This window comes from Mus musculus, chromosome 9, assembly GCF_000001635.26.
Source record: "Mus musculus strain C57BL/6J chromosome 9, GRCm38.p6 C57BL/6J".
NCBI lineage: Eukaryota > Metazoa > Chordata > Mammalia > Rodentia > Muridae > Mus > Mus musculus.
The window spans coordinates 31,885,998-31,912,698 of record NC_000075.6 but is presented as its reverse complement, the minus strand read 5'-3'; the positions used below and the strand labels follow the sequence as shown (position 1 = coordinate 31,912,698).

Below are 26,701 nucleotides of genomic sequence, written 5' to 3'. Positions count from 1 at the left end.
AGACCAAGTGGTCCTTGGAGTGAGACGCCAATGTAGCATAACTGTCCTGGCTTCTTGGAGAAAGCGTCCTTCTCCCTGGCACTACCGGGGGTTTTAGTGAGAAACTTCAAACACTTGAACAGATTCAGTGCCTAGGCGGTTTCACGCAGTGAGCTTGTCAGTTTCAACTTTAATTTGGTGGTCTCATCTTTCACCTAGAGTTAGATTGCCCAGCCTCTTTTGTAATTTTACAGGTAAATCGGTTTCATGGGCTTCAAAATAAACTTGTGACTACATCAAACTTTACTTAAAATGATTGCCCTCAGGAAAGTAGTTTTGGGCTGTGCTGAGTTTTGACACAAGCAGAAAGGATAAACCCCTTGTTTGTTTTAAGTGACTAAAACCAACACTAGTAACAGTTTTTTTAAAAAAAAAAAAACCCTCAAACCTGGTTTCCTCTGTCCACAAAAACTAGACCAATAGGAAGGAAACAGAGAATTTAGTAATTACATTGAAAAAGTAGATCTGTAGGAAATCAATCCAAAGACATTTAAAACAGGGTGTACATTTAGAGAAGCTCTGGGTTTCAAAGTTCCCTGGCAGATGGGGATCAGGCTACAAAAAAGTTAGGTGGAGCTAAAACAGTTGAAAATATTTTCAAGGAAGTTCTTGACTGTGCTTTCCACTGAGAGCAAACAAGTGCTTTGGGCCTTTGGTTCTGTGCTTGCTGTATGACTGCCATGAAACAAACTCACGAAATTATAATTGGAAAAATGGAAGTGTGTGCCCACTGCAGTGGTTCCCAGACTTCTTTTCTGAACTTCGGGGATAAAAAGCTGCTAAATGTAATACTTGGAATTCCATCTCTCCCACGGTCCAGCCATGCTAGTCACTAAGTCTAAATAATAAATATGGGGAGAGGTTTTTCCCAAATCAAGTTACTCCTACATTTGGCCATAAAATGAATATTTCACTTCTTTCAGCAAGGTAGTTTTAGACTTGATATCCCACAACAAGCCTTGTAATACTGAATTTTATAAACAAGAAAATAATCAAGGTATACATTAAATAGATTTGAGAAACAAGATAGAGGCCCACCCTGCTGGCATTTTGTCTGCTATATATGTAGAGTCTCCAATGAGTCATCTGTGAATGTTTGGGGCTGGAGAAGTAGGCTAAATCTTCTCTTTGAGAACATTTATTTGCCACAACAATAAAATCCCAATGAGGACCCCCCCCCGTGACAATTCTCATTGTACCCCGTTGAGTCTCGCTACCCAGAAGATAGGTTCAGTTCCTGAGGGACCCAGGGCCCTGTTTAGTACCTGCTGCCTTTCAGGGGCTTTGATGTAATTCTAAGGCCACTTTCCATGGCTTGTGGGAGTCACAGAGTTGGGTCATGCAAGAAAACATGCTGGAAAAAGAGAGGGAGAAAAAGGCCCAGAAAGTTTTCACGTAGTCAGTCCAGGCTAGTTCCATGATTTATGGAACCTTGGGTGGGAAATAAAACAGGCACACTGCAATGATTCAAAGGCAGTTTTGTGAGCAATAAAGGTGAGTTGACATGGTCGCAGGCTTGTCCTGTGTTCCTAGAAGTTCTTGGTTTGCTGCAGGAGAGGTTATTTGCGGTGGTTTTCTTGCCTTCTTTTTCCATTCTTCCCCCTGGATCGTTTCTTTCAAAATGTGCTTGATTTGCTGTAGTTGAGACTTAAAATATAGAAAGTAGGATTTGCTAGTGGAATTAAACTCATAAAAACTGGCTACAATAGTTGATACTTCCAGATCGTAAGCCTACAGTGGGTTTACGGTTACAGAGAAAGCCTTGCGTGTATGAGATCATAGGAAGCCCATTAGAGACTTCTCTGGGGTTTTATGCTTTCAAAGCTGTCTTGTACTTTTTAACTGTCCAAATCAGGGTCAAAAAACAAAACAAAACAAAACAAAAAACAAAAAACCCTTAGCTAGGATAGCTACAATCTTTTAAAAATTAATTAAAAATAATAAAACTGGAGTTGCTGGTATCTACAGCGAAACAGTAATGCATTTTTCTGGATAGAGACAGATGTGCAGCCTAGGTGGCCGAAACACTGTCGGAGAAATTCAAAACAAGTGGAAACTTACACTGGAATTAAAGTGACCAATTTTCTCATTTTTAAAGTTTGCACACCTCCACCAAGCTTAAGTAACTGTGACAGAAGTGAACTCGGTCAGGCAGAATGTTGAAAATGAAGACTAAAAATCTCTCCACAATCTGCTCCACTGTTGACCAGCGTGTTCAATAAGCATGAAGGATAAGGGCGGAACAAAAGCCACATTTAGAAGACTTCCACCTAATTAAGCAGTCCGTGTTGCTAGATTTAGTAATCCAAGTGGCAATGCATGATATCAAATCTCCGCAGGCAGTAGAGTGTGTATTTAAGTAAACAGAGGAATGGAAACCTTTTTCATTAGTCAGATAATCACCTGGCAGTCATTCATTACTAAACATTCTCCCTTGGTGGAACACTCATCATTAGAAAAGTATTGTTCATTTTAACAGGTCTTTATTGAAAACACAGCAGTTTTACTCTTACAGAGTGACTTCTAAATGTTTTTTTTTTCTCCCCCAGTAGTTTCTCCTAAATCCAAGAAAGAGAATTGATACTGAGAAAGAGAATCCTTTTTAAGTCAAACTAAAGGAAAGTTTCATCATTAAATTAAAAAAAAAACATACCCAACAAACTAAAGTAAGCCTCCATTTAAACAAAGTTTACCACTCACGTCCTCAGTGAGGTATAATTTTTTTTTTAACTTAAATGAGTATGTGACTCGTACGTCTTATCTTTAAATCTGATAACAGTAATCCTCATACAGAATGAAAACAGATTGCCAGTTGGAAGTCAGAAATCGTGTCTTGAATAGTAGAATGGTGTCAGTGACTCAAAGTTTACCCAAACGATGTACACGTTATTATTTTATAAATACAGCACAGCTTTTTGGGGTATGCTGATGTTGTCTGTTTTGGGTCATCAGTAACTCCAAAGTCATTGAATAAAACTGGCTCCTCCCACTGGGCTAGATTGCAAAGCCATGGGCACTTTAATTTTTGGAAGCTTTGACTTATGTTTAGATCTTTTAGAAGTAGTCAGAGTTTCTACATTCGAGGAGTGTTCAGAGGAAGCCGGTAACTTGTTTCACAAACACAAGCATGCAACAGTTTACCCTAAGGGTTTTCCTGTGAGATTATTGATAAACAAACCTACAGTATTATAATTAATTTTTGTTCTTAGAGTGATCTTACAGTTCCTCATGCTTGTCTGTGGGGAGAGAATACAGATATTTGGACACTTTTATAACATGCAACTTTTCATTATTCCAGTAGAATCTGTATAGTCTGGCTCCTTTTTCCCTCTTGGGCAGAATGGTTCTACTGAATCTATCTGTGATTTTTTTTAGTGTCAGTCCTTTAGGTCTGCCCACGGTGTTGGAGCTGGCAGGGGCCGGGAGGTTAATCTTCCAATCTTCCCAAGTGGAAGATCTATCTATCTATCTATCTATCTATCTATCTATCTATCTATCTATTGCAAAGTCACAGCGCCACATTAATGTTTTGACAGAGTTCAATTTACTTTTTATATCACTGTTCTTGTCAGGATTCTCAGAAATCAGGGAAACTGTTGTATCTTGGTTACACACCCTGGATAAACTCCCTGGGTGCAGTCACACCCAGGGGACAGTCAACCAATTAAAAGGGGGCATTTTGGACAGGACGATTATCTTAGGAGGTGGCATTGAGAACATTTTATCCTCTGGTGGGTCCACGAGAAACGAGTTCTTTGGGGTGGTGTCCTTGGGCACATTTATCAAAAAGACTGGATGGCATAGCAGTGAAAAGCTAAAGGAGGCCCAGACATGTGTTGTAGATCGCAAGTGCTTCGTGAAGCTGGCTGTACCGATTCCCCCAAATCTCAGCTCTTTTATTTGGAGACCAAATCCTGTAGCATATTGGGAACTTGAGAATCGGGCCCTGGAATGTTAATGGAGAACCATAAATCAGGGTCTGGGAAAATGGTGGTCATTATCAACGCTGCCAGAGGCAAGCAGGCTTTTCTTAGCGGTTACTTCCACGGCTCTCTCCTGCTCCCATTCGAAGGGTGAACACACTGAGGGACACCTAGCTCCTCAAGGAACTTGCTCAGAGTCAGAGTGTATCCCGAGAGGAGCTGGTGACTTACCACCTCTTAAGTTTTACAATTCTCTTTTTACATTGTGGTGTGAGGGGTTCCTCGGGAATTGGCTTTAAGAGCTTATGAATCATTTACGAGCCCAGTCTCTGCTGCTGCCGATTTTCCTAATCACAGATGGAAAAAGGATTAGAAATTTTGCTCAGAGTTAAAATTCCTCCACCAATGTCTGCAGTCCTTGACACCATTGAATTTGATAATTTAATTAAACAAATATTTATATTTGCTTGGAATATATATGCTCATTTATAAGGCCAACGCCTTACAAGTATGCAAGCTATTTATTCTTTGGGCTGGAAGACTGAATTAGTAATTAAAGCATAGACAGTGTAAAGTTAATTTTAGCATATTGCAGGTTTCCCAGCTGTCTATATGAGAAGCAGTGAGAACTTAAAATAGTTGTTTAAATTGTAGAGCGAGATTAGAAAGAAAAGAGGAGAAAATAAGAGAAAAGAGGAAGAGTGGATTTCTGTTAAATCTTGAGGTTATCCAGCCCCAGCCCTGTACCACAGGATATCTTAGAGCATGCTGTTGTGCAGAAATAAACAGGCAATAAACAGCTAGCATCAATTCTACCCAGATTCATGCTAGGCGCCTTAAGCCCCCCTGGAGCCTGGTACTGCCCATCCCTAGCATTCATGGCAGAGTAAGGGGTTGAGGAAATGTCATAGCCAAGGCATTTTGAGTGTGTACCTCATTCAATGCTCAGACACCTGCAGGAGCAAGAACAGATGAAAATTAAGGCAGCTCAGACGGCCCAAGCTTCGCTCATCTCTACTCGGCCCGCGGCCTTAGGAGGGAGTGGTGGAGCCAGCTCTCCCACTACTGCCCTTTGTCCTGTCCTGGAGTAAAATTTTGTAGTTTCATGGGTGAGCCAGTTTACCAACTCTTGCCTGAAATATGGTTGAAGGGCTGCAAGGATTTGGATGATATGAGATGCATGCATCTTAGGAAGTACTTGCTTGCCACTTCACTTGGGTGGAGCAGCTATTTCTAGAGTGTCTCTTGAGATGAGCTCACAGCTGGATTAGCCAGCATCCTTCTTTCTATCCATGAAGTTGCTAAAACCACAGGTGTCTTATTGAACTCTCACAAGGCATCTTGTTACAAGCACAAGTCTCCTGGAAGCAACAGGACAGGAGAAAAAGGGGACTAAGGGCTGAAGGAATTTCCAGGCGACAGACCCATCAGCGCCTACTGTTTTAGCTGTTGGAGACCTGCAAATGGTGTCTCTTCACAGTAAGTGTGGCAGATACAGAATCAGCATTAGGATTCATTAGGACTCTTACTAGGACCTTGCACCAACTTAATGGCATTACAAAATAAATACTCTCCAGGAGAGTGTTCATTTATTATTATAATTATTGTTATTTTTCAAAACAGAATGTCTTTGTAAACTCTCAGGATTTAATTTATTTTTATGGCAATTTAATAATAGCTAGAAAGAAACCTCTTGTTAAAATAAGTGCTCTAAATAAAAACACAGTTACTTTTCCATTACAGTGTCTACTTACTCATCCTTGCCAGAGCATTTTATATGGCCGTTTAAGTTCTTGAACGTGGAAACTTGGCACTGGTGTGAGGAGGAAAGTCTCGCACCTAGATGGTCTCAGAAGGCTGTCTAATTATATTTGGGCTGCAGCTGAGTCTCAAGTCAACCCTGGAGAGGAGAGTGTAGTTACTGAGGAGTTTCTGGTGTCCAGGTCCGGTGGAAAGTGATTACCTGGAATAGTAATCACCAGCTGTAGCTGATATGAAAGCACATCTGAGAAGGTCCCTGCCAGTCCCCAGAAGGTGCTGAAGTCAGGATGACTCGATAGGTCTGGCAAGCGGCTCTGAATGTTTCCTAACTCCACCAGCTCAGGGCGCAAAGGCAAGCACGGCCATCCACCTCGGAAAGATCAGATGCAGGTGATGAAAATCTGGAGGGAATTGATCATAGCACACTAAATATGTACGAGTCTAGACAGATCATACATCTTCTGTATTTTTTTTTTTAAGACTAGGCCTCACTATGAATTCTATATTAGATTGGATCTATAGATGTGTAGTTCGAGCCCACATCAAATTTGAAATGCTATTATCTCAGCCTTCTGTGTTGGGGGAAGGTAGATGTGCACCGTAATGTCTGCTCAATGTACTTTGTTTCTCTGAGACAGGGTCTTGCTGCGTAACCCTGGTTTGATGGAAACTCTGTTTGTAGACCAGTCTGACCTTACACTCACAGGGATCCACCTGCCTCTGCCTCCAGAGTATTGGGATTAAATGTGTGTGCCACCACTCCCAGATTCAATATACTTTTGATTACTACTTTTTATAACACAGGACTTAGTTCTTTGATAAATGCTATGACTGCCTTTCCATTTGCATATTCAAGGTCGTATAGCCCTTGGGAGAAATGGAATCATCTCGGGACTAGGGAAACTTACGAAGGCCTGGCTGGATGTCCATTCCAGGAAATACTTGAGCACACACGTCCCTGTCAGCCTCCACCACCCTGTTCTTCAGGGCTTCCTTCATTCTGTGACGTAACAATCACTGGGATGCAAGTTAAGGATCCTGTCACAAACAAGGTGGCGGTCCCCTGTGGATTGAGGTTTAGTTTACATAATACCTTGGATTGCTGACTGCACTTTTCCTGAATGGACACCTGAAACAGTATGGCTTCTTATCTTGGGGCACTAGCTTGATTACGCAAGAGGGGTTGCAAAGAGTCCTTTCTCTGAGTCTTGCAGTCATCATCCAGAGAAGCCTATAAACTTGGGAAACATGACAGAACCATTTTATGTTCAACCTCCTTATTCACAGGCATAAACACAATGATGCTAGTATGTGCCAGTTCTCTCCTTCCGCCGTATGGATCCAAGTGATGAAACTCATCAGGTTTGGTGGCAAGCATCTTTACTTACTAAGTCATCCAGCTGGCCCAGTAATAGTTAGTACGTGTGTGTGTGTGTGTGTGTGTGTGTGTGTGTGTGTGTGATTGATGTTATAGCACTGGAATAATGGCTCTTAAAATCTGCTCTAGAAGATCTTCAAGAGGGGCTGCTATTATCTCCATTTGCTGGTGTGGAACTTGAGAACTTAAGTCACATTACCAGCGGTGCAGTCAGACCATGCATGGAAGGGAAGGATTCGATGGCCAGTGAAATGCAGGGATTCTCAGCCTCACCGTGGTGTCTCACAGTCACTGAGTAGGCAAAGCAGAGGATCTGGCCATCTCAGTTGAGAATGGAGCTGTAGAGAAATAGACCTTCTCAAACTCCAGGTGCAAATCGTTAGGGAGTTGTTTAGTCTGATGACTTTGGGAGGATTTTCAGATTTTATTTTTTTCGATGTTGGGATCAAACCTGGGGCTTTGTGCAGGCTGAGCTGGGACTCCTGTTTGGGTTAGATCACCGTGGAGAAGAGCTGGCAACGCCTGGCAGTGCTGCAGATGTGTGCACTCTGCAACGCAGTGCCTCAGGAAGCTGTGCCTTGAGGAGCCAGAGGAGGTATGCAACGGGACACAGATAAGAACATTGCTCATTTCTGTGTCTTTTAGATTAGGGAAAATTAAAAGCAAACAAACAACCTAACCTGCCATTCAGGAAATAAAATAACACATGCTGTAATTGTGCAATAAACTGTATGTAGTAATTAAAAATAAATGAACTAAATGTGCTTGTGTCAACACGGATCATTTTCAGAAATAAAAAGGCCAGAGATGAACAAGCTGTAGACTGACGTGTACAGTCTGATGCTATTTACAAAGGGAATGAAAACCTCAGGCTGGTACAGGATGCTAGCAGGCAGGAGGATGGAAGTGGGGAGAGTTACCGCCATAGTTTTATTTTTCCTATGTCATTATTTATCATTCAAAAGGGTCTATGGCGACTCAGTCTAAGCATTACAAATCTGTCACTTGCTTGTGGGTTCACAGATGTTCATAGTATTATTCTTTGCACTTGTCTGTCTAGTTGAGACTCTTAATCTCGTGGAACTTTCGATGGCGTTCTCAATAGCTTTTCCATCCTGAGACAAAGCTTGTCGGCAGCTTTGCAGTGGGGACACAAGGTCACTTAACAGCCACTGTGGCTTCTGAAGTTGGGTTTGGGGTCCTCCCCACCTCCCCAGCCTGGCTGACAGCATTACTTCTCTCTACAGTAACTGCCCTACCCCTATCAAGGCTTTGGCATTCAATCAGAGAAACTCTGAGCTCCCAAAGGAATTATTACAATTCTTACTCTTAATTGTTGTTTCTTGCTAATATGTATCAATAATTATATAAGACTGAATTATTAGAATTTCTTATTCCTAACAATGCTTAAAGTCATAACAAACTGCCTTTGTTTTGCATCTTAATTTTATAAAATTTGCTGATAAATTTGCTTGGCTTTTGGGCAGTAGCTCATTGGTACTGATATTTTACTTTTCAAAAGTTGTCCAGGATAGTTGAGATCAAATATCAAACCATGTAGTGTTAAATTGTAGTTTCTTCACCAAGGGGGATAATACTATTGGCCCATTGTATAAATTTTCTTTATATTTTGTAACCACTTAAATTTTTAACTTAAAAAACTGTTCAGTGCGTGGTGTCAGGGAATGTTGGAAAGGATGAAGGTAACCATGGTGATCTCCAGAGAGATGTTTGTTACCAGTAATAAGCGGTCATCGTGTTGTTTAGAGGTGCTAATCTCAACGACATTATTCTGTAATGACAAGTGTCCTGGCAGCTGCTTTACTCTGCTATCTTAGCAGTCCAGACATTTTAATTATCATTGCATGCTAGATCTAATTTAGAAATACTGCTTTTAGACATTTTGGCAAAAATAAAACCCTTTGTGAGCTCTGCCCTCCTTTTAGTGAAGTAGTTGGTAATTGGCCAAAGCATACGCCACCCTCCATTCCCCGGATTACTCCTTTATGCCCAAGCAAATATATAAGCAAAGATTCATCTAATACCTCACAACACTGCAAGAAGGGTGAGAAGAGTTCAACAAGACGTTGGCAGGGGGCATTGCTCTTGCATAAATATAATATGTTGTTACAATGGTTCTATTTATTATTATTAGTCACCTACTGTAGTTAATTAATAAATTAAGATCTGTGATAAATATGCACGAATGGAAAGAAGCCAGTGTGGCATACAGGGATTGGTTCTAGAACACTTTCATCTATCCTTGGCAGATGCCAAGGATCCAAAGGATCCAAAGACACATCTTTGGATAAGGGTACGGAGGATGACTGAGTTCCAAAGAGCTTCCAGGCAGCCGTGTACATGTCTATGAGAGAAGCGTAGGGGACATCATTCTGCAGGTTGTCAAGGTCTGCACACTGGCGTCACATCGGATAGATATGCTTTTGAATCTTCATGTTGAAACTGCCTGGGACAGGGGCCGGTGGGGTGGGTGCCTCAGTGGTTAAGAGGACTCATTCTTTCATAGGACCAGAATTCAGTTCAATGCTCACACCCAGCTCCAGAGGATCTGACGCCCTCTTCCTCCCCCCTTAGGCCCCCTACACCCCACAGATATACATGTAAATGGGAAAGAAAAACAAATCTTTAAACCACTGAGCTGGGTATGGTGGTGAATTCCCTCAATCTCAGCGTAGGCACATATATTTTTGTGAATTTCAGGCTAGACTGGTCTACACAGCAAAACTTAGTCAAGACTGCCCTGTCTCAAAAACCAAATCACCAACCAACCAACCAACCAATCAACCAAAGTTAAGATGTAGAATATTCAGGGTTTCACTGAGCAGGAGAAAAGGAATATCCATGATTAGAATATTTTATTGAAAAACTTGGTATGTCACCTCTGAGGCGATTTTATTTGGAGTGTTGTTAATTTTGTTTCTCCTGGAGATCATGGTAACTCATGAACACTCTTAGCTCATTAGGCAGCCGGGGCTACTTCAAGTTCATTTTCCAAGTTGTCTGTTCAGATCATAGCATGACCCTGTTAGAGGACTAGCTATGCTTTTTTCTTTTCTTTTAAACTGGGATATTCTGTCTTTGATGCTTGGAACAATTAGCCTAAACAGAATGCGTTTTGCTGTTTAGGCTGTTGGAAAAATAAAAGGCAGCTGTGTGCCAGGCTCGAGCTAAGAACTTGTAGGACATAAAGGTAATTAAACTAAATGGAGACTCTGTATGAAGTAGTTCCCATTGCCCCTGTTTAAGGAAAATTACGGGTAAGGTGCCCGAGTTGAGATTGGACCATTCGTCTGACTCTTTCAATGTAAAGTTACATTCATGTGATTATTAGGCATGTAAACTAGAATTCAAATCTGTCCCCTTTCATGCAGGCTTCATAATATACATATTTTGTGTGTGTGTGTGTGTGTGTGTGTGTAACACATACAGCAAAGTCCAGTTTTTATTGTGATTGATGTTTTCAATGATTCCAGAAAACTTTAGTGAGGCACTGGGATTTGAGGTGGGAAATGGCATATCTCCACTCAGAGGTTTCAGATCTGTTGTCAGCTGCTTCTGTGACTCACTTGTTGCTGGGTGACAGTGGCTGAGTCTCTCCTAGGCATCACTGAGCTGTGATTCACTGAGTAAAGCTGTTCACAGAATATTCAAGGGTGGAATCTACATTCCTTCATTGCTATGGACTGGATAGAAAATGCTTACCACGGGTCCAGTCTCCATTTATCCCCATTTTAATTGACACACGTGTGTGGGGTGTGGTGTGATATGACACAGTGCCATGCAGTGTCTGATGATCCAAAGCTGTAGTTACCATTTCCATGTCGTTGCACATGTCACACTTGTCTGTGCTTTGAGCTTTAGCTACCTGCCTACAGCATATGTCATGTATTGTTGTGAATAGCAGCTCCCCACTGTGCTATAGGGTAAAAGTGCTTAACCTTCTATCTAACCAGGTTTTTTATGATACCTATTGTTCATTCCTATTTATTTATTTATTTATTTATTTATCTATTTATTTATTAGTTTCCAATCATCTCACATGATTTGTCTTTCTTTGCCTGGTTTATTTTTACTTCATAAACTGCTCTTTGGCTCCATTCATTTTGCTATAAATGACAAGATTTGATTAGAGAATGGTCACAATCTCTGTGTTTTAATTAATTAACTCATCAATTCACTTTCTATCCCAATATTGGGACCCCTTCTTCTTCCAATACCCCCTCACATAGATTCTCTCCCCCATTTTTAAATTTTATTTTATTTTATTTTATTTTATTTTATTTTATTTTATTTTATGAGAGTGTAGTGTTTTAGTACGAGGGTATTAGATCCTCTGGAACTGGAATAACAGATGGTTGAAAGCTGCCATGTGGGTACCGGGAATTGAACTCAGGTCCTCTGGAGGAGCAGCAAGTGCTCTTAACCACTAAGCCATCTCTCCATCCTAACAATCTTTGTTTTTAAAAGACTTCTTGGATACCGAAGCATAGGAATCACTGGATGGGGGCTGTCGGCTTAAAGATAAGATAGGTGTAACTTGGGTCTCATGCTTATAGGGACATGAAACCATTTAGTGGAGGCACTCTGTGTACAGGTTTTAAATTAAGACAGTCCTGGGTTTGTCTGTATTTTATTGTCTGTGTGACCTTAGGCAAACCACTTTAACCTCTCTGACACTCAATTTTCTCATCTATAAAATGGAGATAATAATGGCTGCACAATAAGGTGAGTCGTTTAGGTTAAATAAGACAGTGTTTATAAAGCTATTAAGCCTAGTCCCTGGAAACACAGCACCTAGTAATTGATAGCTCCTCCTAAAAATAATTATCTTATAAAAAGAATGTCGTCTCAGTTGATTGAGACACAGCCCTTTAGGGAAAGATTACAATTATTTGTGAATTAAACTCAAGCAAAACTCTCTCTCTCTCTAACACTTTCCTCTAGGCATCCTCTGGGTCACATCTCGGTGCTGGATGCCCTTTAAGGCAATGTGGGTGGTCTGTCTGGGTCTGCTTCACTCCTCCCATTGTTGTGTTCTACAATGGGAACTGGAGCTTTATACCTTTAAATGAGTGGTACAAGCAGGTCAACTCCATAGCCTCACAAAATGATCTTTGTTGCTTTCCTTTCCATAGGAGTTTCGTGGGATTAACTACCCATAGGGAACTTTCTTCACACACGTGCTAGGAACTCCAGAACTGAATTAGAAAAATACAAGAACTTCTCAAGGAGTTTCCTTTCTTTTCTCTCATCAAAGTAGGGTCTAGTCACCAACTTTTAGAGGAGGGTAAGAGTATATGTTCTTTTATTTCAGAGTACCAAGGAGGGACTCACTGGACAGAGACCTATTTTGGGTAACTAGATAACAGGGAAGATAGTAGCAGTCTGAGGGTGAATACTTCCAGGTCTGTGATTTGGGGTGCAATGTGTATGAAGCCCCATGTTATAACTTTGAATTGTTGGAGACTGCTTTGGAAGGATTGCCTAAATAAGAGTTGTGCCTGGGTCTCTCTTGAATTGTAACACAGAGGGTTACTAGTATCTTGAAATGTCTTTCACATCTGCTGGTGGTACTTTATTTCGTGATTCCCTGTGGTGTGAGAAGAGTCCCCCAACAATCGGTTCTAACTCCCATGGCACAAAGGGAAAGCTGTGCACAGGGCAGCACATCTGTCCAGCTGCTCAAATGTTGAGTCCTATGAGCAAGATCCAGTGCCTTCTTCCACATTCATGGTGGCAGGGGCCGAGCAGGAGCAAGAGGATAGTATGACATGGTGTGCCATCATGGCAAGTTTGGATGGAATCTGTGAGGAGAGAGAGGAGAGGAGAGTCTCTGAAGGTTTTTTTAGGCACAGTCTGTGTTTTGACTAGCGGAGACGACAAGATTCAGTTGAACTTGTGGATCTTCAGCAGCCGGTTGTCCTCGGGAGGAAAACAAATGTTAAAAAGAAGACTGCCGTCCTGTGTGTTTGAAGACAGCCCTGTGAATACGTGCTCCTTTCAGAGGCGTTCCTGCTACCTACCTCACAGCAGCCACTGACTGTGATATGATGGGGCAATAGCCTGCCCAGCCACACAGGTAGCCTAATTACTGCACACATTAATGATGCGTGAAAAAGTATCATCATCCTGGATCCTTATGCCTGTATTCTAAGATGGCCGTGGTGTTCCTGCAGTGCCACACAGGAAACGCTGTGCCTGACAGAGACAGGGTGCAAGCAAAGATCTAGGTGGAAATCCTGCCCAAACCACCTTTCTTCGTGGGTTGGGGACAAAGCTAAGTGGCAGACTGCATGCCTAGCATTTGTGAAGCCCTGGGTCTGTCTGAAGCACTGCATACAAACCAAACCAAAATATTCTCTCTGCCCCACGCCCCGGGCCTGTTTTCTGTGAACCTTCCCTGACTATATTGTTTGAACACTTTACATTCTATTATTGATAGATAAGCCCTACCTTCCCATTGTGTTAGGAAGGAATGACTGATTAAGGAATATTAATTTAGCTCTGAAAGGATAAAAACATAATAAGCATATGGGAAGCTAGAAGCTCTTGGGATGCTATTCATTGCTGTGTTCTGTAGGCAAGTGGGTGTAAGGGCTGGACAAATCTGGCCCACCGCTGATTTTTTGATACTGTGAGCTAAGAATAGTTTTTACATTTATAAATAGTCATAGAGATAGCAATAGAATATTTCATGGCCTGTGAAAATTATATGAAATTCAACTAGTGCCCAAACATAAAAAAGTCACTGGAGCTTAACCATGCACCGTGCACTCTGCTTTCCATCTCATGTGTGACATCTTTCGTGATAATCAGCAGAGGCAGATAGATATAATAGAGACAGTGTGTCTCACAAAAGCCATATGTATTTATTTTCAGAAAGTTTTGCCAACCCTTGACACAGGCTATTAGAAGAGGAGTTCCTAGTTGTGAAATAAGGTTGTTACTGATACAAACATCTGATGTCATTCCAAGCCACACAAATACCTCTTGTGATCCATCACGGGCCCCGGTCCTGCTGTCATACATTAACTCATGAGGGTCTGAAGGTAACAGTTTACTGGGGATCTTTGCAAGGACTCTTAAAATAGAGATCAGGCTTGGGCTCTTAGAAGGACTTCCCCAAATATTCTAGAACAGTGAGAGAGAGAGAGAGAGAGAGAGAGAGAGAGAGAGAGAGAGAGAGAGAGAAGATTAAAAATACAAGCCGGGCAAAGGTGTTGCAACACCTTTAATCCCAGTACTCAGGAGGCAGAGGCAGGGGGATCTCTGTGAGTTTGAGGGCAGCCTGGTTTTCAGAGCTAGTTCCAGGACAGCCAGGGCTACACAGAAAAACTCCAGTCTTGAATTCTCCACCCCCCCAATACTTACAATAAAGTGGTTGAGTGTCAACCACAATAAAGTAGTTGGAATTCAATAAATTATTTTTAGGCCTCTCCCTTTGCTGTTTCAACTCCCCACTATTTTTCCTAGAGGAATCTGAGGGTGACAAGTGAGGACAGGCTGGAGTATCAACGTGACTGATGGCTTCAGTGAGATTTGGTGATGGTTCATATACTTCTTAATTGCTTTTAACTTGTCATCTATCCCTAGAAATAATATTAAATACAAACAAACATTATGTAGCCCTTTACCACAGCCCTGGCTGGAGAGAGAATTTGGAACAGAGGCAGCTGACTGTGGCCGTCCAACTTGCTGTGGAATGGATGTCTCTGTCTCTCTGTGCCTGTGGAATTCCAAATGCCTGGAACAAGAGCTCCTAATTTTTTTTCAGGAAGGACAAAGTGTGCTCCTCTAGCTCTTCTGGGTCTTCCTTGCTTCTCCCCAGAATGCTTGCTCATGCTGCGGCAGCCTTTGAGCGAAGCCCTTTAGAGAACAGGATGTGTGAATGTAAGCTGGCTTTCTATAGGTGCCGTTGTCTTAAAGGGTTAACCTAGATGATACACTTAGTCCTTGCCATCAAACAGGAGTTGGGGAGTCATAAGGCCAATTCATTTCCCAGGAGTAAATTGTAGATTTTGATGGGTAAAATTCTCTTAAGTACAGTTTTCTTAGTCCTTCCAAGTTGAAGTTCATAAAATAATAATCCTGACAAGCATACATCGCAACAGACACTTGTATATGCTCACCTGAATGCTTTATATGAGCTTATTTAATTCTTCCTGTCTGGAAGGAATAGGGTGGAAGAGAAGATGAGGTAACTCTCTAGGCTGGACAGGGATACCTGCATTGGGGGCAGTCTCAGGTTTCCGCCATGCTAAGGCAGGAAAGCAAACGGAACCCTGAACAGTATGGGTAAAGAGACAGAAGACAGATTCAAACCTTAACACAAAGAGGGGTTATTCTTGCCCAATTTAGATCTTGGTCATCTGAAAAATTTATTTTTAAGAGTATAATGCTGTGTAGAAAATAGTGGATCCCCAGCAATACATATATTTTGAAATTTTCTGTGTTCGAAAGGCATATTTTATTTATTTGTGCAAGTGTGAGTGTATGGGTGTGTGCACAAGTGTGTGCTCTCTTGAGTGCTATAGTGAAGGTGTGAAGGCCAGAGAATAGCTTGTTCTCTCTTTCTGTTGTGTAGATACTGGGGACTGAGTTCAGGCCACCGGGCACCTTTCCCTGCTGAGATATCTTGGAGGCCCTTCTGCTCTTAATTAAATTGTTACTGATTTTATTTGTATTAGCAGGTTTTAAGATTCTAGGACATACCAAACTATCCCTGAAAAGATTTCCTCTGGTTCTTCTTCTTGAGCCATCCAGATTTCATACAGCTCAAGTCCAAGGAAAGTATTTTATGCCAAAATTGCAAAGCAAGTTAGTGACAGGATGCTGTCCCATTTTATCCGTCACGCTTTGCTAGTTAGGTACTGTTCTAGGATGCAGATGACTAAATATATTTCAAATCACTGTTGTTTTGCTTTAAGGCTGGGTTGGGGGTGGGGTTCAGTGGTAAAGTGTGTGCCTACCACATAAAGGCCTTGGGTTCAATCCCAAGTGTGAGCACACAAACACACCAAGCAGGTAAAACTACCGATAAAATACAGGTAGAACATCAAGAATGAGAACACTCAGATGAGCAGCAATATGCCTGTCAAACAAATGTCTTTGGAACAGAGCATCCCCGTTAGAGGTTACCTGTGTCTTAGTGCTCTGTCATGGCTGCTTTTCTCTGTAGTTTGACATGTTTGTGCCCCTGTCCCGCATGGTCTCGCTTTGTTCACTTTGGGTGTCATACGAGGTCATTGGACACGTTTTATGGGACTCACCTTTTACACAGTGTTGCACTCCTAAGCTTCCTTCTTGCTGTTGTGTGCGACAGAAGCTCACACATTTCCATGACCATGTACAGGGCACGAATACACCACACTTTATTTCCTCATCTCATTGAGGACTTTTGAAGTGTTCCCTGTTCTTATTTTTGTAGATATTGTTTCTTGAAACTTCTTGTTAAAAATTTCCCCCACCACATGGTCTTGAAGAGTCACTTAAATATTTTTTTTCCTAAAGTTCATAATTGCCACTGGCAATTCTATTTTGTTACTTATACACAAAGATGTGGTTTTAATTTGGAGCACAGATTACTTATTAACTAAGTTTATTTTTAGTTGGTTTATGGATTAATTTTTTCAGAATTGAATAATGATTTGTTTCATTTTCTAAAGTAAATCAAAGCACTTATGATTAAAAAAGAAACACCAGAAGGTGTGTATCCAATGGTTAAGGTGTTTATATTTCATAAGATGAATAAACTTAAAATATTAAGTCATGGTAGAATGCAATGTACTTTCTTCTGAAATCTAAACATTTAGTAAGTTTTTTTTTTCCATATAGGCAACAGACAACAATATTGCTGTCTATTGGGAAGATGAATCTCTGCCCTACTCATTTACGCTGGAAAAAAATTATTTTTTTTCCACATTTTGTTTCAGTTTTTATAAGTGGACCCTAAAGGCATTCTGGAATATTCTACAGAGTTATGCAGATGTGCTGAGTTGGGGCAGACATCCTATCCATCAGCTGGTCTGCTTTTATAGGAGAAGAGAGCACTGCCCAGGGTAGTGAAGTCACTTAATCAAGACCCCAGGAGTCCTGCTTTTAAACGAGGCACCTCTAAAACAGTTCTGCGAATCTGTCATTTTTAATTTTCGAAGCCACAAGCTTCTTATACATATACATGTATTTGCCTCTCTGCAACTCCATTTAAATACTTAACATTATTTCAGAACATCAAAAATCTACTGCAATCTCTGACAGCTGGCGGTGTGTATTAGACCAAGCCTTCTCAGTACTGCTGAGCCTGCAGGGGTCTCGCCTGTCTCTGCTTCCTGGTGATGACAATATTTCCATTGTCTTGCAACTTGCCTGCCACCAATGGTATTCCAGGCGAGCGCTGAGCATGAAGGAGCCTGTTGTGTCAACAAAGGCACAGGCCTCTTTAGACAGTTTGTCCACCCGCTGCGCAGGTGCTTTCCCACTTAAGGAAGCGGCAGCTTTGCGAGCGAGACCTTCAGGAGGCCATTTGGATTAGCCTGGGTTAGTGGGAAGTGAGGGCCTCCATTTAGGGCTGGGTGTGAAGCTTTTCATGCTCTTGACATCCCCTGGCCCTCCCTGTCACACCCAGGGGGCCACCTCCCACCCTCTGCCTGTGCCCCCATCCTGAAATAGCTATGGTTCAACATGGAAGAAATGTACTCTGTTAATCCCTCGGGAGCTGGTGCAGTCTACATTTGCTGGGGGTGGGCTTGGCTTTTCTTCTTCTTGAGAAATCTCCACTTACTTCAAATCTGTTTAATGACAACATCAGAGGAATGCCACTGGGCTTGGACCGGGCTCCCTGGATTCAGCTTCCATCTCTGCCTCTCACTGGGTACACTTAGCCACGATGCTTGATGCTCTGAGATTAGCAGCATTTTTCTTCTTCAACATCGCTTCTGGCCTCCATGGGCACCAGGCATGCATAGGCTGCACAGACATATGTGCGGGCAAGACACTTTTGCACGTTAAAAAAAAAAAAAAAAAAAAAAAAAAAGATGCAACACTACCTTTCCTCTCTACAGGCATTGAATGAGTGAATACTCCAAATCTGCTGAGAACAAAACATTTCACCTCTGAAATAACTTTTTAAAAGGTCAGCTTGTATGTACTTCCTTAGACTTTCCACACGAGAATGCCAGAGAACGGAGTGGGCAAGAGACGAGGGGTCTTACTGACGAGGGATCCTACTGATGAGGGGTCCTACTGATGAGGGGTCCTACTGACTGCCAGGCCCCCCCCCTCCCCCCCCCCCCCCCCCACAGCTTGAGCTCGGGTGGCCCCAGCTTCTTCAGTTTACTATGTCGTGTGGCTTTCATGGGCTCCTCTCTGCTAGGAAAGCTAAACTTTCTTTGGGCAAAGGCCTGTCTTCTTCATTCCTTGTCTCTAGTGAGGCAGTTCTCAACCTTCGTAATGCTGCGACTCTTAAATATAAATCCTCATGTTGTGGTGGTCCCCCAAACATAAAATTATTTCCTTTCCTACTTCATAACTGTGATTTTTTTGCTGCCTTTATGAATCATAATGTAAATATCTGACACGCAGGCTACCTGATACGTGACTCTCCGGGGGTCGCGACCCACAGGTTGAGAACTGCTGCTGTAGGGCGTAGGCTGTATTTTGGCACCCAGATATGAAAATCTCTGTTTTCCTTGCTGCTATTTGTTTTGTAGTACTGGGGATCAAGGGAAGAGCTGGCCGTGCCTAGGCAAGCGCTCTCTCTCAGGCCTCTTGAGCCTTGATAAATTTGCCTGATGGTCTGCGGGCTTCTCTTTGTTACTATGAACAAGGTCCGTGGCCTTCTCATTCTTACTATGAACAATTTGTAATTTCTCTCCCTACCTTCCTCTGCTTCCTTCATCCCTGTGAAATGTTCTCAGGCCCATACTCCTCTGACCCTACGTGTGCAGTTTTCATACGCTGCTCCCATCTTTTTAATTTTCCCTTTGGACCAAATACTGATAATATGCAGCTGGAGTTGTTGCCTGGAATGTTTTGCATCAACTTCAGGATCCGTAATATTTAAGGCCTTATTTATAGACATTAAAGTGTCTGCTGGCTATGTGTGTGTGTGTTTAAATTCTCTAAGTTCATTTTGATTGTATTTCATCCTGGGGGATAATAGTTCATTTCAAGTTAATCTAGAAGACTAAAGTGTAACCTATTTGGGTGTGTGGTGGGGAACAGGAACGAAACGGCAGCTGTTAAGTGGCTCATAGCAACCCTTCACAACAGCTTAAACATGAAAAAGAAATCGGAGTAATAGAATATGCTGGAATTTGATGAGGGCACCAAGAGCTGCGGGATGTGGGATTTGAACTTACATACTATGTCTCAGACGAGAACTCTTGAACCTTTACCCCAGGGTGCCCTAGAGCAAGGCGGGTAGAGGTGTCAGCAAGGGTAGTTACTCATGGAACTTTATATACCGTCTCTATACCTAGTCTATTCCTGTCTTCTTAAGTTAAACTTCCATGGGAAGAGTAGCATAGCTGGTATCACCTTAATGCCCATTAAAGAATGACAGAGCCCTCTAAAGCCTTTAGAGAGAGGATACTTCAACAAACAGAGAAAAGGAAAACCTTCCTCGTCTAATGTGCGTAACTAAATTAAGCATGGTTTTGTGAGAGAGTCTGGCCTTTGCTGGCAGATAGCAGAAAATTCCCTGGGAAATTTATGGCATTATTTAAGAGTGCTAACCCACTTGGAAATAAAATTAGTAGTGAGCTCATCTGCCTCTTTTAACTCATAGGCAATTGTCTGAGTGTTGCAGGGTTTTAGAAAACATTTGTTTGCCGGGCGTGGTGGCATCCCAGCACTTGGGAGGCAGAGGCAGGCAGATTTCTGAGTTTGAGACCAGACTGGTCTACAAAGTGAGTTCCAGGACAGCAGCCAGAGCTATACAGAGAAACCCTGTCTCGAAAAACCAAAAACCAAAAACCACAAAAAAAAAAAAAAAAAAAAAAAAAGAAAGAAGGAAGAAAGAAAGAAAAGAAAACATTTGTTCAAAAATCAAAATTCAAATAAGTTAATAAAGAATGTATGGTGCAGGCCAGGCTTCTCTACCCAGAAAACCTCAAGTCCAAAAGGCACAAAACCTCAAAGTTTTAAGAAGTGACGTGACACCCAAGTGCTTGAAGACTGTGGAATAGCTTATGGGGCTGGAGAAATAGCTCTGAGGTTAAGAGCATTTGTTTTTCTGGAAGACCCAAGTTTAGTTCCAAACACTCACATCAGGTGCCTTTAGCTGATAGCAATGCCAGCTGTACCAGCTCCATGCCCCCTTCTAGCCCCTAAGGCATCCACACTTATATAATATGCAGGTAGACCACAAATATGCACATAAGTAATAAGTACAACAATAATAATGGGTGATAGGGTACTTTAGATTTTGGATTTGGGGGTAGGGATGCTCAACTGGTAAATTCTATGAAAATATTAAATTTTCAGCCGGGCGTGGTGGCGCACGCCTTTAATCCTAGCACTTGGGAGGCAGAGGCAGGCGGATTTCTGAGTTCGAGGCCAGCCTGGTCTACAAAGTGAGTTCCAGGACAGCCAGGCTATACAGAGAAACCCTGTCTCGAAAAAAAAAAAAAAAAAACCAAAAAAAAAAAAAAGAAAATATTAAATTTTCATTTAGTACCTCTGGTCCCAATCATTCTGGATACGGGACACTTAACCCAGGGCTACATTAAAAGACCTTAGTGAATTGAATCTACCTCCAAACAGGATGGAGCAGCCGGACTCCTAATTAAAACAATAAAAAGCTAATGACCTTTATTATTTCCACTAAAACTTAAAACAACAACAACAACCAAGTACTTACCCCCAGGCCATACTGTACGAGGAGTAGAGATGGAACATTAGCATCCAAGTCCTGCCATTACTCTCATGGGAGAGGCAGGCAAATGGGTCTGAGGAGACCATGTCAGTGCTACCCGACAGATCCTGTGTTGGGAGGTGGGTGTGCTGAGGGGCACTGGCACTCAGAGCAGTTAAAGATGTAGCCTTGAAGCTGAGCCTGTGGGATGGATAGGATGGTTAAAAGGAGTGCTCCAGAAGAGGTGGGAGTTTTCTAAACCCAGGCTCTCTTTTTCTGAATGAGATAAGTAATATAAATGAACATTTGCCGCGGTTGAAGATCTCGATGCCTTTAGGGTAGTGCATTTTTATTTTTTATCACTAGTCTTTATACAGTGCCATAAATGTCTCATATAAAAAAACATGAGTAGACTTTTAGTGATAACACAGTTGCAAATGTGTATTTCCAAGATATGTTTGTGAACTGTGTTAGTACTGTGGGACAATGTGACCCAGTGGGTCATGTGTATATTTGAATCCTTACTTACTGCTACTTTATGAATTCAAATACTTTTTCCCTTTTTGACATGGATACCTTGGAGGGTCATGATATTATCTACATATTTTGATGAAACTACAGCTTTGTAGTTTACCAAGAGCAGAGAGGCTCACTGGATATATATATATATATATATATATATATATATATATATATATATATATTTTCTCAGGAGGCAGGTAGCTCCTGAGTTCAAGGCCATCCAAGTCTATAAAGTGAGTTCCAGAACAGCCAGGACTACACAGAGAAACCATATTTCAAACAAAGCAGAGCAAAAGCAAAGCAAAGCAAAAGCCTAGTTGCGGTTGATGAATAAAAAATTCTGTATCATTGTTATTTCCATTGGAATTTGAGTATTTTTCATATTGAGTCACATATCATTTGAATATGTGTAGAGTGCAGTTTAGAGCATTGGTAAAAGCTGAGTGTGGGTTCCATTCCCATAGGACTGACTCTATGTACTGCTGAGTTTCCTAGCCATATTGTAGCTGTCTTTGTATAACTACACTATACTATTTGTGCAGGAAACTACCTGAGTGTGATGAGATAAGAGCAGGGGGCCTGTTTATCTGCAAACTTGTTTTTTAATAACACAGTGGCTCAGAGAAAACTGTGTGTGTTACTTCATCTCCCTAAGCTATCATATAGGTTTGTAATTCAACTCCAGAGATCCTGTCAAAGAGAGACACATGGCCAGATGAATTACTCTGTAGTTTTAATGAATATCACCATAGGTGGCTATGCTCATCCACTTTAACCCCACAGTGTTACATTGTACCTTTCCCATTAGCCCATGCCTGTCCACATTAGCCCAGCAGTGTAACATTGTTTCTTCCCCATCAGCCCATGTACATTAGCTCAGTTGTGTAACATTGTTTCTTTCCCATCAGCCCATGAACATTAGCCCAGCAGTGTTACATTATATCTTTCCCATCAGTCCATGCCTATCCTTGTTAGCCCAGTTGTGTTACATTGTATCTTTCCCCAGCTCTGTAGACTCTAGAGATGTAGCTCATGACTTGTTATTATTTGGCCCAGAGTGTGCAAAAGGGAGCAGGAAAAGGCTTTTGAATGTTTTCTGGATGAGAAAACCAGAGCAGAATAACAAAGAATGAGTAAGAATTAGCCAAGCGAATGAGATTCTGAGGCAGAGCAGGAAGCATTTTGAGAAAAGAAAATGCCACTAAAGGTGAAGGGACTTGCAGCAGCACATGAATTTGGGACTCTGGACAAGTCCATGGAACTCAAAAGTATAAGGAGAAAATGTTGAGGAGCGTGATTGGAGGGGAGTGGCCCAGCCATTTCCTTGTGTAGACTCTGGAGAATCATGAAACAGAAAATATATGACTGGATTTGTATTTCAGAAAATCTTTTTTGGAAGATGACTTTGACAAGGACAAGTGTGAAGATGGGAGACCCCCTTTTGGAGGCATTTGCAGGCTCTTCCCAACATTCTGACAAGAAATGAGGAACCACAGTGGCAGCCAAACTCTAGCTCTTAACAAGAAGGAGAGATCGGGAGCCCAGGCAAAGCCAGCTAGAGAGATAAAAAAGTCAGTAAAGTGTCAGGGTCCAGCTGCTAAAGGCGGATGTTACCACCCACTCTGTAGTTCAGGATTCAGCAGCACCAGGGGCTTGGAAAGATCGCAAACCCATGCTCCATACTTGAAGATGTTACTTGACCCTAGAAATGGTTGCTGATGCCCCTGACATACCATTTCATTGGACTGGTTGGGAATGAAGGCAGCATTACTGAAAATTTAGGGAAAACTTGGGGTAAGAAAGTAGAGATAATATAGTCTTAAGAAACCTGGCTAGCACAGGAAAAAGAGACGTTTGTTAGGAACGGATATCAGTTAAGGAAACACCTTTTAGCATGACAGTTGAGCATTCTGCTTTTAGTTGATAGGAAAACAGAGAATCTGAGGCTTTTGAAGAGTGTGGATGCTGGCTGTCACAGGGATCGAGATGAAGATGATAGTAAAAGTGACTTCACTTATATTAAAAGTATTCCAGCTTTCAATAGTTTGATCTTGGTCCTTCTGTAGTTCAGAAGTAGTCTTATTGACTATAGACTGACATACTGCAGGTAGAGACAAAACAAGAAACAGCAACTAACTCTAACCAGAAGTTTATAAATAGTAGCTAATGCAAGCTTGATGTATTTAACCCAAACTGTCCAGGACACCTTTTGTGTAAAGGTCTGTAATTATTATAATCACTTAAGGAAATAATGGATAATTTCTATCACATGGGATTGGCAGAATTTTTGTTTATTGATTAAAACAGCAAACATGCAGAAGGGCCATGCCTTCACATAGAAGTGTGTGAACAAGTATGAATCATTGCTGTGTGAGATGATATGAAGCAACTGCTGCTGTACAGGGCTGAGGCTTGGCTTTGAGGCCTGCTTCTGGGTTGTGTCACATCGGGAGACATCAGCGTACAGTAATAACAGCTTGTAGTTCTAGAGGGACAGGCCTCATTTGGCCCTCAATGTGATAAAGTGGGCAAATGCCTTAGACACTCTGAGCATTTGTCTCTTCATATCTAAAAAAAGGCATATTAATACCCACCCCACGGGATTGCCATGGTGATCAAATGAGCAAGTGTGCATGCAGACTGTCAGGTGTGCCACATTAGTACCCACAAACACGATGCCCGGCAGCTGCTTGAGTGGTGTGTGAGTGAATGCAAAAATTGCAGGAAGACGAGGCAGCCACTTACACTGGAATGTCACAACCTCCCCAGCTCCACAAAAGGGGCTCATGGTAACATTCTTTAATCTATCCACTTTATAATGAAGAAAATGAGCTATGTATGAAAAGCACTTTTATGAAATAAAGGAAGCTGAAGGAATACACGCACTCATTTTGTAGGCACTGAGATGTCGGTGGTGGGAGGGGCATCTGGATGCGTAACTCCTTTTCTCAGGTTCCTCTATGACTTGTCTCTAGAGTATGTTCTCTAGAAGACTTGTCAGACAACAGCTTGCTAATTCAATGCCTGTCATGTACAAGTCACCATAGTTCGTGAGGAAGAACCGAAATAAACAGCAAACACAGGAAGCCCTGCTTCAAGTCCTTGTCCTCAAGGAGGGGAAGGTTTGCCAAATTGGATCCCAGGAAGGAGGGTTGGGCTAAAGGAGAACCAAACAGTATCTGTGAGGGAGTTTCCTGGTGAAGAAGGCACGGCTGCAAGGCACCCTCTGAGCACAGGCATCTGTGGAGAAACCGACTTGCAGGAAAAAAGAAAATCCTTGGAAGGAGGTGCAGCATGCCAGTCTGGCGTTGAACCTTCCTGCTGATCGGCTGCCATGCAGAGCTCGTGGTACAAATGGTTTGCTCAGCCCCCCTAGCTGCCTAGTTGCAGTTACCGTCAGTTATTTACTTAGAAGTCTCTTTTACTTCTTCCCTGTGTACTAAGTGGTGGGTGGGAATGCCAGCAGGTGCAGGAGGGGGGCAGTGTGGCAAGCTTCCTTTTTATTGTGGAAACTGGGGGTTCCCGAGCTGATGCGTGGGCCATATTGAAAGGTTCGTGTGGATCTGCCTTGGATGTCACCGCAAGCTTTCTCACAAGGAAGCTCTGTTTTCTCAGCCTTTGCTCTTGGACCATCTCAATATGTCCTACCATCTTTGGCCACAGTCCCTACTGAGCACTCTGGGAGAATTTCCCTGCTGTGTTTAGATTGTGCCAGGTGTGCCGGGCTCTGCTTCCACATTGCATGGCGTTTTATGGTTACCATGTCACCAGCAAGCATTTCTTGCTGTGGATTGCAGGTGGACTTCTTGGAATCTAGTTAAGAAAGCAGTAACCTAGTGGTCACCCTGCTTCTTTGTTGATACAGACCTTGGTCACTTCCATGGCAATGGGGTTTGTGTCAAATGGCAACTTGTCCTTTCCTACATGGAAATTTCCCAAGGGAGAAGAACTACTAAGACCCAAAGTCATGCCTGCCTCCATGCAGGCGTTTTTGTTATGGTGTTGATTGCTTTGGCGATTACAACGACTCCAAGCAAACCCTGGGCAGCTGGGAGAGGACTGTCGGGATGTCGTAGGGAGGTGAGATGAACAATGTACCATTCATTCATAGCACACAAGGACATGCTTGTCTCCAGAGCCAACCAAAATGGTGATGGATATAAATGTCACCCTACAGTCTTGCTTTAGGTGATTATAGCCAATTAAGAGGGTGACATAGGAGAGAGAGAGAGAGAGAGAGAGAGAGAGAGAGAGAGAGAGAGAGAGAGAGAGAAAACACAGAAGGTGCCAGAGTTTCCCTTTTGGCCCAAGAGAGAAAGCAAGTGTTTGCCACCTTCACAAGTCCACCTACAAATAAATGCCTGGGTAACCTTTAGTTTGGCAATTGACTTTTGCACACCCCCCTTCTTTTAAAACCCCACCCCTTTTGTTTCATAAAGCAGTGTGGTGCTATGTGCTCTGAGATAGTAATGTGGCCTCAATAAACCCAGTGTGAAATGCTTTTTCTTTTGAGAGTTCCGCTGTTATTCCATGGCTTACTCCCAGGAGAAGCAGAAACATGTCCATCTGGTGTGAGCAGTGAGAGGAAGGTCCCAACAGGTGCCGCCACAAGCTTTCTGCTGGGGAGCCAGGCCAGGGCCACTGCCTTGTTTTGATCTTTGCTTAGATGGAAGGCTGGAGTGGAACTCTCTCCCAGGCTGGTTGGGGCCTCTTTGATCTGCCTGTGCCTAATAGGCAGATCTCTATTCTCTGTTTCCTCTAAGGACGAAAATAAACAGACAAGCTGAGTTTGGGGACAGCTGCATAAACAGTGCAGTTTGGAAGTATGCAAAGAGTGTGTGGGTTGTATATACATTTGCTCATAGATGCTCTCGATCTGTCTTCTGCATCCTTGGGATCATTGCTTGATCTGAGGGAGATTTCTGTCTAATGCAGGGAAATCCAGGCTCTTTTATGATCTGAGCGGTTCAAGGTCTCAGAACACTGGGGTAGCAGTGGTCCACCTGGACGTGGGTCATTTCCCTCCCTCCCTCCCTCCCTCCCTCCCTCCCTCCCTCCCTCCCTCCCTCCCTCCCTCCCTCCCTCCCTCTCTTCCTCCCTCCCTCAAAGAGATCTTTCTTTTGACTTAATGGGATTGCCATCTTCTTCCTTATATAGACAACAAGTCCTAGCCTAGAGAAGGCACCCTCTTCTATCTTACCG

General features: G+C 42.4%; 1 protein-coding gene and 1 long non-coding RNA gene across 5 annotated transcripts in view; one reads left to right on the top strand and one right to left on the bottom strand.

The window, feature by feature from the left end:
• The window catches only part of Barx2 (BarH-like homeobox 2), a 67,242-nt gene that overhangs the window by 587 nt on the left and 39,954 nt on the right, over positions 1 to 26,701 (top strand). The window lies entirely within an intron of this gene.
• Positions 1,501 to 6,712, bottom strand: Gm31497. Of its 4 annotated transcripts, XR_003948118.1 has the most exons (4): positions 6,632 to 6,712; positions 5,942 to 6,124; positions 5,717 to 5,862; positions 1,501 to 1,686 (listed from the first exon to the last, which is right to left on the bottom strand). It is a non-coding gene; the product is annotated as a predicted gene, 31497 (long non-coding RNA). The 4 variants fall into 4 exon arrangements; XR_379216.3 differs by having other exon boundaries at positions 5,717 to 6,124; XR_379218.3 differs by having other exon boundaries at positions 5,717 to 6,093.